At 43.2% G+C, this 15,244-nt stretch overlaps 1 long non-coding RNA gene across 2 annotated transcripts in view; it reads right to left on the reverse strand.

The window, feature by feature from the left end:
• Positions 1-1,868: 1,868 nt before the first annotated feature.
• Positions 1,869-15,244, reverse strand: part of LOC128114767 (uncharacterized) — a 31,355-nt gene continuing 17,979 nt past the window's right edge. Inside the window, exons 3-6 of one of the 2 annotated variants that reach the window (XR_008219879.1) lie at positions 14,200-14,377; positions 6,836-6,917; positions 6,212-6,310; positions 1,869-6,085 (exon numbers count right to left, since the gene is read on the reverse strand). This is a non-coding gene — a long non-coding RNA (uncharacterized LOC128114767). The remainder of the gene's footprint in view (positions 6,086-6,211; positions 6,311-6,835; positions 6,918-14,199; positions 14,378-15,244) is intronic. The other variant, XR_008219880.1, reaches the window with a different exon arrangement.

Raw genomic sequence — 15,244 nt, forward strand, 5'->3', positions numbered from 1 at the left:
GCCATTGCTCCCCCAAATGTTCTATTGCTGATTGGTATTCTTTCCATCCAGCCCTGGCCCAAGGCATCCACTGAGTTGTTCTCACTATGGACTACTACCTTGCATTTTCTAGAATTTTTCATTAGTGAAATCATGCTGCACACACTCCTGTTTGGTGATACTGGGGAGTAGATCAGGGTTGCCTTAATACAATTATTTTTAAAGTTAACCCATGTATGTCAATACCAACAGTTCACGCCTCTATAGTATGGATTGGTGTTCCTGGTAAGGTACAATCATATTTATAGTTGATCCACTCATAGGTTAATAGGCACTTGGGTGTTCTGTGTGTGTGTGTGTGTGTGTGTGTACAGAGGCCAATGGTTTGGCTCTTTTTTGGTTTTGCTCTCTGGGCATTCTTTTTTTTTTTGGTTTTTCGAGACAGGGTTTCTCTGTGTAGCTTTTCGCCTTTCCTGGATCTCGCTCTGTAGACCAGGCTGCCCTCGAACTCACAGAGATCTGCCTGACTCTGCCTCCCGAGTGCGTGTGCCGCCACCACCACCCGGCGGAAAATGATGGGCATTCTTAATCACCCTCCTCCTTATTTGGGGGACTAAGTTCTTTCATTGCCCCTGGAGCTTCCTGCTTTGGCTAGCCTGGCTGGCATGCAAGCACTAGACTCCCTCCTGTCTCTGCCTCCCCTGCAGTACAATTGCAGCTGAGTCCTGCTGCTCCTGTGTTTTCATGCACTCTGCTCATCAAGCTTGCATGGCAAGTACTTTATCAACTAAGCTGTCTCCTGGACCCATCTCAACCCCTGCTCCAATTTTCCCCATTATAAATAAATCTACGTTGTATGTTGACAAATCTCGTGCTGCTGTGTGATTTCATTATTCCTGGTTTGATGAGTGTCAGTGAGCAGAATGGCTAGGTCACACAGTAGGTGTTTAATAGTTCAAAGAAACTGTGGAACGCTCAAAGTACTTGTGTTTTCTATCTTCTTCTCAATGGTGTGCAGAGCTGAGTTTCTTGCCAGCACTTGGGTTTCTTGCCAGCACTGGGTGCAGTCAATCTTTTTACGGATAGTCATTTTCATGGGTGTGTCCGGATATCTTGAGGTTTTAATTTGCAATTTCCTAGTAACTAATGATGTCACACATCCATTCATGTGCTTGTTTGCCATGCATATTTTATTTGATTAAGTGTCTACCCAAATCTACTGCTCACTTAAAAAAAAAGAAACATTTGTTTTCTTATTCCTAGGTTGTAGAATTCTTTATACAATACAGGTACAAGTCCTTTACTGAACATATATTTTTCTGATAAGTTTTACTATATACTTTTGTCTTTAATTTTCTTATATTCTCTCTCTCTCTCTCTCTCTCTCTCTCTCTCTCTCTCTCTCTCTCTCTCTCTCTCTCATTCTCTCTCCAGGATCTCACTTAGGATACCCTTGAACTTAGGGTCCCCCTGCCTCCATCTCTCAAATGCTGGGATTATAAATATATACCACCAAGCCTGGCTCTTTATATTACATTTTGAAAAGCAAAGCTGATTTTTTTTTCATAGTTCATACTTTTTGGTCATACTTTAAAACTCTTGGCTTGGGGCTAGAGAGATGGCTCAGTGGTCAAATGTATTTATTGTTCTTTCAGAGAATCTGAGTTTGGTTCCCAGCACCTACATTAGGCAGCACAGTACCTCCATCTGTAACTCCAACTCCAATGGGCCTGCAGACACCCGCAACCCCCCCCCCCCCCGCCCCCGCCCACACACACGTGCACAACTGCCTAAATGAGGAAATGTTTTAAAGAAGTGAACTCTTGCCTGAGTTCTTTTCTGAGCTCCAAAAGACTAGGGCACTTTTGCAAGATGGAGCCTTGGATAGGTTGGAGCCTTTCTTTTAGGGGATCACAGTCCCAGTACAGAACATGAGATTTCCTTTTAATGATGCTTGTCTCTTTGGCTGACTAAAAGGTTAATGTGGTTTTCATCTTATATTTTATTCTGAATACATTTCAATTTTTGATTTTTGCATTTAGGTACACGATCCATTTCAAATTAATTTTTATAAGGCACGAAGTTCAGATTAAAACGGCACTCGCATACAGCAAACGGATTTTTCTAGCACTACTTTGTGAAAAGATTTTTTGCCGCAGTTAATTTTCTCCTTGCTGTGATGAAATACTGGCAAAAGAAAGTTAGGGAAAGAGGGTTCAGTCTGGGTCAGTTTGAGGATCAAAGTCAGAGCAGCAGGAGCATGAGGCAGCTGGAGACACTGAGTTCACAGATAGAAAGCAGCGTTGAGCAAACAGGAAATGGGGCGGGGCTATAAAAGTCCCACCCCTAGTGATCCACTTCCTCCAGCAGCGCTTCAGTTTTATAACTTTTCAAACCGTGTCATCAATTCTGGACTATGTGTTTAAACGCATAATCCTCAAGGGACCATTTCACATCCAAATCACAGCATTCTGGCCTTGATGCCCCATGGCTCATCCTATCTCGTAATGAAAATGCATTCATTCCAATATAAAAAATTCCAATAGTCTTTAAACAAAAGTCCAGTTTCTTTTGAGAGTCAAGGCAATATTTTAACTATGAACCTGTTCAAAAATGTTTTTAAAAACAAGTTACACACATACTCATACACATGCTCACACATATAAGCAATCAATAAATTAAAAGTAAAGAACAAAAATGCAAAATAAGTAAATAAATAATCAAGTTACATACTTGCCCCATATAATGGCACAGAGTAAACATTTCTGTCCTAAAAGGGAGGAATAGAGGCAGAGCAAGGAAGGATCAGGACAATTCAGGAGTGAAACCCAACAAGGCAAACACCATATCCTTCAACTCCATGTCGGCATATAAGCCTTGTAATGGAACTATGTGAGCTCCAAAGGGCTTTGGAAGCACTGTTCCTAAACCTCTTCCCCCTGTAGCACACAACTTCTCTGTTTGGCAGGCTCCATTTCACACCAGCAGTTTTCTTTAACAGATGTTCCACAGTCCTGGCATCTCCATCATCTTGATGTCTCCACTGTGACTTGGACTTAATCTTTACAGTTTCACACAGTGGTTTCTTGGGGCCCCCTTGCAGGAACTCTGACCCTGACATATATTGCCTGGCCTCAGAAACCTTCAGAGACCTTGATACAAACCTTTGTGACCCCCATCACTTGTATCTTTCGTGTGAAACAATATGGACAGTGTTGCCAAGTTCTGCTGCTAGCTTGAGATTCAGTTGCTTTGACCACAGTTTCACTACCCTCTGTGTGATGACCCTGAGAAATAGTTTCCTAGGTGGTGCTTTTTGAGCAGGGAATCTCTGCAGTGACATCTTAGTCTTGGTGCTTTCCTTTCTAATTAATTTGCATTTACACAAGATGGAGCTTTGAATGAGTGAGGTCTTGCCCTTTGACACTTTTTCTATTGTCCAGTATAGGACACACTATTTCTTTCTAATGGGGCTTATCACTTTAACAGTTATAGCTGTTTTCCCAGAACTCACTCTGTCTAAAACTTTAAACCAATTCCTTTCTCCACCAGACTGAACATTTTCATATTTTTTAGTTTTAGCTGTTGCTCTTAGACCTTGATAGAGGAATAAGCAGTAACAGTGTCACAGCCTGAGTTGCATCCTGTTTTGAGATTTCCCCTGCCAAATATATTAGTCCATTGCCTTTAAATTCATTCTCATTCAAGCTCTCCAGACACAGGCAGAATGCAGCCAAATTCGTTTACCAGAATATAACATGAAGGATCTCTAGCCCCAGTTCTCCAGAGTTCCCGTTCCCCTCTGAAATGCTGAGATGGCCTCCCATGAGCCACAGTTCTCTCAGCAAGCTGGTCTTTTTAACTTCCACCAGAAGCTAAGTTTTGTTCAAGTATTCTAAGGATTTCCTAGCCCCAAGTTCCAAAGCCACATTCCTCCCACAAACCCATTCCAAAGTCTTATTAGGCACCACATGGTCAGGTTTAGTACAGCAGCCACCCACTCCTGAAACTCTGTGTGTGTGTGTGTGTGTGTGTGTGTGTGTGTGTGTGTGTGTTACTTTTCTAGTTGCCCTGACAAAATATCAACAAAAGCACCATAAGGAAAGAAGCTTTATTCTGGCTCTCGGTTTGACAGTTCGGAACTCAGTGGCCGAAACATGCACAACACATCTGATCAGATATGCCCGCTGTCAAGAAGTCCTAAATGGATGTATGAATCAGTCCTGTCCTGAACATAGACAGGAAGTGGATTCGGGGCATCCTATGTCAAGGCTCACCCCTAATGACCAACTTACCTTCAGCAAGGTTGCAATTCTGGAAGGTGTCACAACCTTCTAAAACAGCACCACTGGTTGTGGGCCAAGTGTTTAAACACGTGAGCCTATGGGGGACATTCCGCACTTCAGCCACAACAATTGTCCTTTCCCTGCTGAGTTTACTAAGCCTTTATGTTGAATATATATATTATGCCTTCTGCAGTTTTGTTCAGCTCAATCCAGTCCAAAGTTTATCAGCTTTATTGACTTTGTGAATAAGTCAGCTTTGGTTTCTGGTCTATTTATTAGTTTTCCTTTGCTTAACAGTGTGTAGCTAGTTCCACAGCAACTAATGATACTATTTATAGATTTATAGAGTTAAAGGAATATGATGAACCTAAGATGCTGTATTTTGCTTTCCAACAGTAGATCTCATTATTTTGTTTATGTTTTTGTTTTTTAAGAATTTGTAACTAATTATTTCTAAGATAGGCCTGAAAGAAACAGGAGTGTCGTGACACAGAGAGATGTCCAGTTCACACAAAATTACCTTCACTTGACACCAATGACAAATGTAGGGGGTTCTTGAAACCAATGTGAGGTTTAATATTTGCTAGGAAGATCATAGAGCTGAGTGAAAGGTGTTACGCACAGTTTATCATGGGGAAGGATGCGAACAAGAATTGGCCACAGAAGAAGCACACAAAGTTGAGATGGGGAGGGCACAAATCACAGCCATTCTGTCGACTTCTCTGTGATGTGAACCAAAATTCCCTGACAAGGCCACATCTGTGTTGAAGATTCTACAGACTGCAGTGATTAGGGAGAGATGGAATGTTGCAGACTGAGGAAAAAAAATCTTCCTTTCCTTTCACAGCCGTTCATTACTAACTTATGCATTATACCTAGCATCATTGTGACTACTAGGTAAAAGCCTGGGAAAATTTTAACTTAGCAGTACATGTTTCCACAGACCCAGACCTAAGAATTTTACAAGACAGCATGGGCAACCTATAGAATAGAAACCTATAGACTACTTCCACCAACACTTTGGTAAATATAATTGTCTATTAACTTCCTTTTGTTTGGGGGACTACTAGAATCCATGTTATCTCTTCCACAACTGGAACATACATGCCATTCAAATCAACCTCTACCCATGTTTCCAAGTCATGACCCTTTAGACCTTGTTTTTATTTTCTGTTGCAAAACTCTTCCTGGGAAGACATGCACGAACACCGGTCCCCCAGATAGAGCACAAACAGACCAAATTCCACACAAGCCTAGCTTGGTGAGACAACGGGTTTCTTTGGAGTTATTTATGGGAACATGGATGAGGAGTTACAGGAGCTCGGTGAACCCCTGGGGGCCACAAGACTGTAAAACCTCACCCTAGCGTGGGCGATGATTCATAAAAGTCTGTATGCCGGGAGCTCCCTGTTCAACTTGCAGGTGGTTCCCCAAAAGTGTCTCCTCTTCACCAGCGGTTTTCCTGATTACTGCTTCTATAAGCTCAAGGAAGAGCCTTTTAGTCTCGTCATTTTCTGAGCTTCAAAAGTCTTACAAGTTCACTTCGCTTCCTGGATCTTACCAGCGTCCTTCCTCCCTCCAGGAGGGAGTGTTTCAATTCAGAGGACACAGTGACATGGTACTCTCTTTGGAGAAAGGGTTGTGTTTTTCCTTGACAGAGGTCAGGAGGCATTCGTTTTCCTAGCACCAATGTGAGGCGATGTGCTAGAAGATTGCTGGCCTGGAACTTTCTCCCAAGCTCTGGGCCCGGAGTTTCCATTAGAGGTCTTTACATAAACTTGCATAAACAGTATTCATGATTAAGTGATCACCTGGTTCACCTAGAAGAAAGGAAGAAAAGATGTGAGAAGGGAATGATGGAAAGATTCTGAAACCTGAATATTACTTGGAATATAGAAGTGATTAAAGCTCACAGGGGAATGATGGTTCTATTTTTATTTACTTACCTTTTGGGCCATAGAGTCCAGTATGATCTCAAATTCACAATCCTCCTGTTTTAGCCTCTAGAGCATAGGGATGACAGACGCAAGCCTGATGCAAAAAGGCTTTTAACAAAGGAAATGGCTAATGAGCAATGTAAAGTTTTACTATGTAAATAGACAGTGACCCCTGTCTATAAACTGTTTATAAAAGTGTACGCAGTGATGGGCTGAACTGTGTTCCTCTCCAATTCACATGGAAAATACAGTGACCCCTCTAAGTCCCAGCACTCCCAACTGTGATTGCATTGGGAGACAAGTTCTTTACGTTGATAACTGTACTAGTTTGCTATCCATTGCTGTGAGAAAAATATCATGACCAAGCAAAACACCTTGGGGGAGGAAGGGTTCTGTTTCAGCTTACAGCTTGTAGTCAGTCAAGAAGAGAAGTCACACAGATACTAAAGGCAGAAACCTGGAGGCAGTAACTGAAATAAAGTCCACAGGGGAACCCTGCTTACTGGCTTGCTTACCATGAATTACTCAGCTGACTGTTTTATACAACCAGCCTGCCCGTGGATGGCACCATCCACAGTGGTCTCAACCCTACCATATCAATTATTAATCAAAAGAATGCTCCCACAGACTTACCTACAGGCCAATGTGAGGGAGGTGTTTTCACAGCTGAGGGACCTTCTTTCTAGATGATTCTATTTGGTGTCAAGTTGGGTGTCTGTGAGGGAGCACAAAAAATTAAATTAAAATGGATTAATTAGGTGATCTCCAGTACAATGTGTCTGTTGTTCTTATAAGAAAAGTCTCATACAAGCACATGCCTAGTGGGCAACCACATGAAGGCACAGGAAGAGGAGAGGACAGCTCTCTCTACGCCAGAGTGAAGGACCCCAAGAGAAATGGATCCTCTGGACTCCTTGACTTTCATTTTCTGAAACCATGGGGAAATACATTTCTATTGTTCAAAGAAACCAGCTCGCAGTACTTCCTAATAACATACACAACAAACTCACATACTTGACAAAATGTAGTTAGTGAAAGTGACTCAGTATGGGCATGAATCACTGAATGGCTTGTGAACAGAAATCAGACTATAGCAGAGTCCCAGAACACAGATAGATGTTGGTACTGCAGCTAGTTTATAAACTCTGGCCTCCTTCCTTCTTTCCTACTTTTTTTTTATTTGCACCTGCTGTCTGCATGATGATTTATCTGGTATCACCTCTCAGCTTCTAGAAGCTTCCCAACCATCTGAATCCATGGAGTGCCAACAATACTTACAGTACTTAATAGACAGCAGGAGTCAGCTTACCTAGAACTGGAAGGACAGAGAAGAGAGCATGGGGTTCTTTTTGGGGGGCGTGTTTTGAGACAGGATTTCTCTGTGTAGCTTTGTGCCTTTCCTGGATCTCACTCTGTAGACCAGGCTGGCCTTGAATTCACAGAGATCCACCTGCCTCTGCCTCTGAAGTGCTGGGATTAAAGGTGTCTGTCACTGCCACCCAGCCACAAGCATGGGGTTCTTAAAACCTGGACACAGGCCTGTGAGGAGGGGTGTTGGCGTCCCAGAAGAGATAAAACAAGACTGATTGAGGCTTCATGTGCTTTTCTCCATCCACTTTGACATGCCTGTTGTTGCTGTCTTTGTTCAGCTCATGTTTAGGCAGTCCTATTGGTGAGACTTTATGGGTGTAGTTTCTGACATTCCCAAGAGACTCACTCTCACAAAAATTTCTCTGGTTTTTGCTATCTTTCTGCTCTCTCTTCCACAATGTTTCCTGGGCTCTCTCTCCCACTCACCTGAGGCTTCTTTCTGCATGTGGGACCCAGAAAATGGAATACAATGCCCCTCTCTTTACTCTGCTCCTGGGGCTTCGGACCCACAAAGATCAAAGCTAAGTGGAGAGGGAGAAGAGTCTGCCTCAAGAGCACATGCTCTCTGCTGTTGGCAGATTTGAAACTTCATTCCTTACTTTGCAGGTGGTTCTGCAGAGTATCTCATCATTGCAGCATTTGGTTTGCAGCTCCTTCAACCTGTGGGCTGTAGGTGAGAGTTCATTTGTGTTTCCTTAGCTAGCACACCTTTTCCAATGAAACCTTCCAGTGTTCATGGTTCAATTTGTCCCCTTAGGACAGACTAAGCAGTTCCTGACAAAAATCGGTTGTTGTCATCAGATAAGGATTAGTGGAGGCAGGGTTCCTTTAATATGGGAAGGAAGAGAAGGAGGCCCTGTTGGTGTTAGCATAGGGCATGGCTGCTTTTTCCCATGGGGTAGCCATTGTCTGTAAGATGCTAAACCAAACCCAGGCCACTGGGGCTGCTCAGGGGAGTGCCCTGGTCTGGTCCCTGTCTGACTCTCCTGGAAAGGCTATCTCATTTGCTTAGGGTTGAGGGAGCTGAGGCACCTCAGGAGCCAGTCCTCACCCAGGATTCTCCTCCCTTTAGAGCAGTGCTTCTCAACCTTCCCCATACTGTGGCACCTCGTGTCGTGGTGACCCCTCCCCATTACAAAGTCATTTCGTTGCTACTTCATAACTGTAATTTTGCTACGGTTATGAATCATAATGTAAATATCTGATATGCAGGATATCTGATATTCGAGCCCTGTAAAAGGATTGTTTGACAACCCCCCACTCCCCCCGCCCCCGCCCCGCCACCACCACCAGGGGTTTCGACCCACAGGTTGAGAACGGCTGCTCTAAAGGCCAGCCTAGGCTTGTTCTTAGGTGACAAGAGGGTTCCCTGCTCCAAGGGTTACTTACAGCAGCAGGATGGGCTCCAACACACACAGCCTCACGTCTGCTGCAGGTCACTGTACAAGGCAGATGATGCCAGATTTGAAATGAAGGAAGTAGGGAAATTAAAAGAGCCACAAATAATGTGAGGCTAATTTTAGCAGTTTACACAATGCTTTACCATCCTCAATGCCTTCTTCTCCACTGTACCAAGAAGACTAGCCAAGAACCAGGAAACAGGATGTTGGCAGGAGCCATACCAGTGTGCAAGCCAAAGCTCTCACGTCATGTCTTTGACCACTCTAGTAAGAATGGCCTGAGAATCAGACATTCCTACTTTGGACCAGGGAAGTCAGCAGGACTAGGAAGATTAGCAGTTAATGCTAATTATGCCTTTTCTTTCATGGCCCATGACACCAAACAAGTAGCCCTTTTGTAACGATCATATTTTAGAACCATTTAATCTGGATTCAAAAGAACTGTCCAAGCTGCAACTGAAGCCATTTTGTCGTGGCAGCCACTGCAGGTTCCAGGTCAAGTCCAGACATTGTGGAGATGCTCTGTGATACTTCACATGTGTCTAGTGCTCCATGTGGCAGGGGGATGGCACGTGGCATGATTAGCGTTCCACACTCAGGTTTTTAAAGACAATATTGCAACAAGTTCCATGCAGTCAAGATTTTAAGAAGGTATCTGAGTTTTTTCTAGACATGTATCCGTAACAAGCGACACTTTGAAAAGACAAAACCTAAATGCCCAGAAATGGGCTTCACCTAGCTCTCATGTGTGCAGGTGAAGGTTCAGCACAAAACAACAAATACAACTGTCAGGTCCGAGCAAAAGGTAGCCTAATTATTTAAGACAGTTTATTTTGAAACATTTTCATGGTTTCACTACATAAACAAATTAGCTGGGAACAGTACATTTTTACCCATTTCCCTCCACCCACTCATGTGGAAGAGCAAGTATATTTTTATAACTTAAGAAATTAGTTATTTTTCCCAGGCAAATGAATGGGTGGAATTTGTGAGGCATTTTCCGGTGGTACACCTGCATCCTGGGCAGCAGAAAGAGCCTCTTTGTGTTTCAAGAAGAAGGGAAACACCAACCACCCAATACTCCTTGGCTTTTGCACAATGATGCTATTAGTATGATATGTATTTAAATTATAGAGTTGGACCAGCATTTAGGCATGTGGCCAATGCATAATCACTAACATTATTGCTGAAACAGCAAGATAATGCAACATAAGATGGGGATGGACACTTGATCCAGTCAGTGTACATTTTGGTATTTTGTTAAACACTAGCTCCGTTAGTATCTCTAGGTCGATTAGAGAACTGTACAAGTTGTTTGTGAAAAATATAACAAGGACGTCCTTTGTTGCTTTGACTGGGACATGGTAACATTTCATAGTGATTGCTGGGGAGAACCAGTCTAGTGCCAACTGCTGTTTCATTCTCTTGCAGAGATAAAAACACTGTGACTGGAAGCCAGTTGGGGAGGAATGGGTTTATTTCATCTTACATGCCATGACCCATCACCGAGGGAAGGCAGGCAGGAACTGAGGGCTGAGACTTGAAGGCAGACCTATTTGCTATTCTATGTGGCATTATTTCCTGCCAGGAACTCATTCACAGCCAATGAGGTACAGTAGGAACCGTGGAGGATGCTGTTTGTTTGCTGGTAGCTCCTCATTAGCTACCTTTTTTAGATCACCCAGGGCCACCTGCCAAGGAAATGTCCCTGCCCACAGTGGACTGCGTTCTCCTACATCAACTGAGACAATCAAGACAACCCCTCACAGGTATATCCACAAACCACCCTGATAAAGATTAACTGGAACTCCTTTTTTTTTTTTTTTTTTTTTTAAATGACTCTAGGTTGTGTCAAGTTGACAGCTGGTACTAGCTAAGACACCTGCCATCTCACCAGCTGAACCGGTGATGTACTTGGATATTTCCTGACTGCTGGCCACTGCCTGTAGAGCTTCTTTTGAGTCTTCTCAAGCTCCCTGTTCTGTCTTTAACCCACCTCACTGACCAAGCTGACAACGACTTCCGCTTTGTAACTGATGATGTGTTGTGAATTTTCATTGTCACGGCTGAGTAGTGTGTCCCTTAGAGACTCCTGTATCTGTCTTCTGCCTCTGCCAGTTCCTCATCATCTTCTCCTTGTGTTGGAATGTCCAGTGTCATCCTGGGACAATGTTTTCAGTTGCTAACTTAAGGTGGTTCTATGGTTTCAGATTCCTGATTTGATGATCCTTCAGAACTATGGACCGATAAATCAAGCTGTCTCCTTGTTCCCTCTCTCTGTCCATCTAGGAGACACTTCTAACCACACCCAACAGAGACTGATGATCCCTCCCTGAATCTGCTCCAACCCTACTCTGTCCTGTCAGTACTGGTGGCTCTACCTTCCAGCACACAGACTAAACCCACAGCCATCTTTAACTCCCTCTATTCTGACCCCTGTTCCAACCCATCAGGGAATCCTGCTGAGTCTACCTAGAAAGTAGAGCTCCCTTGTCACAGCCTACACTGTGCACTGGTTTGACTAAAGCCATTCTTCTCTCATCCGTCTTAAAATGTTAGTGGAATGTTTCATTCCACTACTCAAGATCCAGTGGCGGTCCTCTTGCTCAGAGAGAGAGAGAGAAAAAAAAGCGAGTTTACAAAGGTCTTGTCAGATTGCATGACTCTTGTGTAACAGTTTCATCCAACATTGAAACATTCCATCCTACAGGGAAGTTCCTTAAGCAAGAAGACAAACAACTCAAAAAGCTTCAGGAAGTCCCTAAAACTGACTGGATTCACCAGGCCTTGTCTTCCCAAGAGTAAACAAGTCTAGCTGCCGCGAATCACTCTCAGGCAGGCCAAGCTGCGAAGAAGGCTCTGACACAAGACACGCTGCCTAGAGGAAGCAGAAACTAACCGAGTTGCCTGTAAGAGATTTAGACCAACTGTTGAGGCACCTGGAAAGGACACTCTCTACCTGTTGAGTTGCCTACGGGCTGTTCAGTGTGCTCCATGTTTCCAGCTTTTGTGAACTGTCACTAATGCTGGGGTGGGCTTTGGTAATCCAGCTGTCCTTGAGTCATTTCTGCTCCTGTAAGTAACCCCAATAACACTCACGGTTCATCAAGTTGGACTTTGGTGGTATCCATACTTTTGCCAGGATATGGGCTCCATATCTGGGATAAGTAGACCGTGTGTGTTGTATCTCCTCAGGAAAAGTCTTGTCACACAACAATGGCCCTCTCTAACATCCCTCCTGTTCTGTCCTCTTTGCGAGCCTGTCCCAGCACATTCCATTGTTTATCCTTATGCTGTTTATGAAAATATCTGACATGTGCACATGTTGGGCTTTGTCTTTGCTCCTCCATCTTGCTGGGTCCCCAGGTTTTTCACATCTAGTCAGATAGTTATGGGGCCCCATTATCCCCTCAAGAATATACTGAAGCCCATGAACTAGCCTTCTAAATGACTATGTCTATGCCCATAATCAGTGCTTCTGTCAACATTGGTCAGGGGAACTTCTCTTTTGCAGTGGTCTGCGGTGACTGCAGAGACTCATAGTAAGTGGCCGTTGATTGCCTACCGTAAGTGGAACGTCTCTGTCACCTCCTTCTGAGGCTTGAGGAACATTGCAGAACCAGTGGGAAGAATAGAAGAGCTGAGGGACTGCGTGAGGGGGATGGGGAAGGGCATTATGGAGCACAGACTTCCGGGCATGACATAGTTGTTACACTCTATGCATACATAGGTCCGCACAAAATTGGGTAGGTCAACACTCTGTTGTGGAAGAAGTAGGAGTTCATGGGCTCCTCTGTTTCTTAAGGTTGGGAGCGGGAGGCATTAACAAAACAAAACGGATGCTAGATCGGAAGATGAGGGGAAGTCGTGAGGATGGGTGGAGGATAAGAGAGAGGAGTATGATGAAAAAGTAGCATGTATGTGTATGACAATGTCAGAATAAAGCGTATTGTATACAAATGACATATCCTAATGAAACATTTAAAACTATGTTCAAATGTCTGCTTCCCACTGATGCTTTCCTGAGCCATCAAGAAGATGGAAGGCACTGGGCGGTGGTGGCACACGCCTTTAATCCCAGCACTCGGGAGGCAGAGCCAGGCGGATCTCTGTGAGTGTAAGTTCGAGGCCAGCCTGGTCCACAGAGCACCAAAACTACACAGAGAACCCCTGCCTCGAAAAACAAAACAAAATAAAAACAAAACAAAAAAAAAAAACCCAAAAAACAGAAAAACAACAAAAAAGGAAGGCTCCCCACCCTTTCTGTTTCTACTTTATTATTTATTTATTTCTGATTAAAATATAGTTGCATCATTTCCTTCTTCCCTTTCTTTCCTTCAACCTCTCACATGTCCCCCCACTCTCAACCCTATGATTATTTTTTGTAGTTGTTATTGTTATACACACACACATGCACACATGCACACACACACACACACACACACACACACACACACATAGATTCAGGGAACATCTATTTTATTTTTATGCAAAACATTTCCCCCTATTTATCATAGACTTACTGTTTTTATTTTTTTGTCTGTCCTCAGCTAAGGTGTAGGACATGAAACGTGTGAGCACACAGGATATTTTTCTCATGACCACATCTCTAGTGCAGAGAACACATAGTAGGCATCCAGTTAATGCGTGAATGAATGGATCCATGAATAAAAGACTACATTTCCTGTGCCTGAGCTGATAGCCTTTCCTGATGCAAATGAGAGTTAAGTGTGCAACTGTGCCCTTGAATACCTTGCCAATGGTAAAAAAAATGTCAGAATTTCTGAAATGATTATTGCTGTAAATATAACCAACATATTATGCTGCCGTTCCATGAAATGTAAAGTAAACATTATTTTCATTGGAAAGGAAGCTGGTTATTTACATTAAACCCTTGCTCACCTAGATGTTGAAGGGTAATTAAAGGGGCCAAGCGGTGTGCCTGGAGGACTTGAAAGGCAGGCTAGATCTTAATTTTGAGTCAATGGCTTGATTATATCAATTTGTCAACCTTCTGCTTTTATTCCTTGCTGAATGAAAAATGAGCTAAAACTTTTTTTTAAATTTTATAATTCCCTGCATTAAGAACGTTTTGAAATTCAGAAAGAAATTTATCTTAATTTTTTTATTAAGGAATTTTTTATTCATTTTACATATCAACCACAGATCTCCCTCTCTCCCCATATCTAAATTTTTTAAAGCTCCCTTTAAGCACAAGCTTCTTACCTTTGTGTAGCTTGAGTACAGAATGGAATTCCCACAATGCCAATGGAGTCAGTGGGTCACGTGACTCATTGGAAAAGTCGGTGTGGCTGGATTGGCTGTGCTGGCATCTCGCCTTCCACTTTCACCAAGACTTGACGATGAAATTTCAAGGAACTCCCAGCATTCTTATGTTTTCAGTCTACAAAATATGAAGGAGAAAAATGATTCCCTTTTCATAAGAACATCACCATAGTTTATAAATGAGTGGGCCGTAAAGGTTGAGTTATTTCAAAACTCAAGGACGCCATTCCTGATTTTGATGTGAAGTGCTATTATGTATTTAACAAGTGAGTGGAGAGGTGGCTGTTGGAACTGACAGAGTGAACTCAGTAACTGAAGGCTGTGGGGAAGAAATGTCTTCATGTGTTGTCTTCGCTCGCACGGAGCCACCTCTACGTTTGTATACTCTCAAATATTTAATGCACTGAAGGTATTGTTGCAAGATTATACAGTTCTTCTTACTTAAGAAAACCTTCGTGTCCTCCCCTAAGCAAGGAAACGTAGACCACATTTTTAGACAATGCAAAAGAAATATTTATTTTTGATCTGCAGACTAGTGGTGGTATGGTGGAGAGAGCAATGGTAATTGCACACATGTGATAGAAATGGTGGTGGCACAATGGTAGTGGTTTTGGTGTCTGTGGTGGTGGTATTAGTAGTGATGGTGATAGTGAGTGATGGTGGTGGTGATGTTGGTCATGCTTGTGGTTATGGTGGTGGTATCGATGGCAACGGTAGTGGTAATAACAGTGATGGTGATGATGGGGGTGAGGGGGTGGGGGTAGTGATGTTGGTGGTGATGATGGGGGTGATAGTGGCAATGGTACTGATGGTAACGGTGGTGGTGAAGGCGGTGGTGGTGATGGTGGTGATGGTGACATCGGAGTGTTTGTCCTGGCCCTATATTTTTCCTCTAAGGAGATCTGGCTCCATTCTAAAAAGCTGGCTCAAATTAATGAGTAATTATCCTAAAAGCCAAAACTCTAGATCTCAATATTTTGACATA

This window comes from Peromyscus californicus, unplaced genomic scaffold, assembly GCF_007827085.1.
Source record: "Peromyscus californicus insignis strain IS unplaced genomic scaffold, ASM782708v3 Scaffold_19__1_contigs__length_69161282, whole genome shotgun sequence".
Classification (NCBI taxonomy): domain Eukaryota; kingdom Metazoa; phylum Chordata; class Mammalia; order Rodentia; family Cricetidae; genus Peromyscus; species Peromyscus californicus.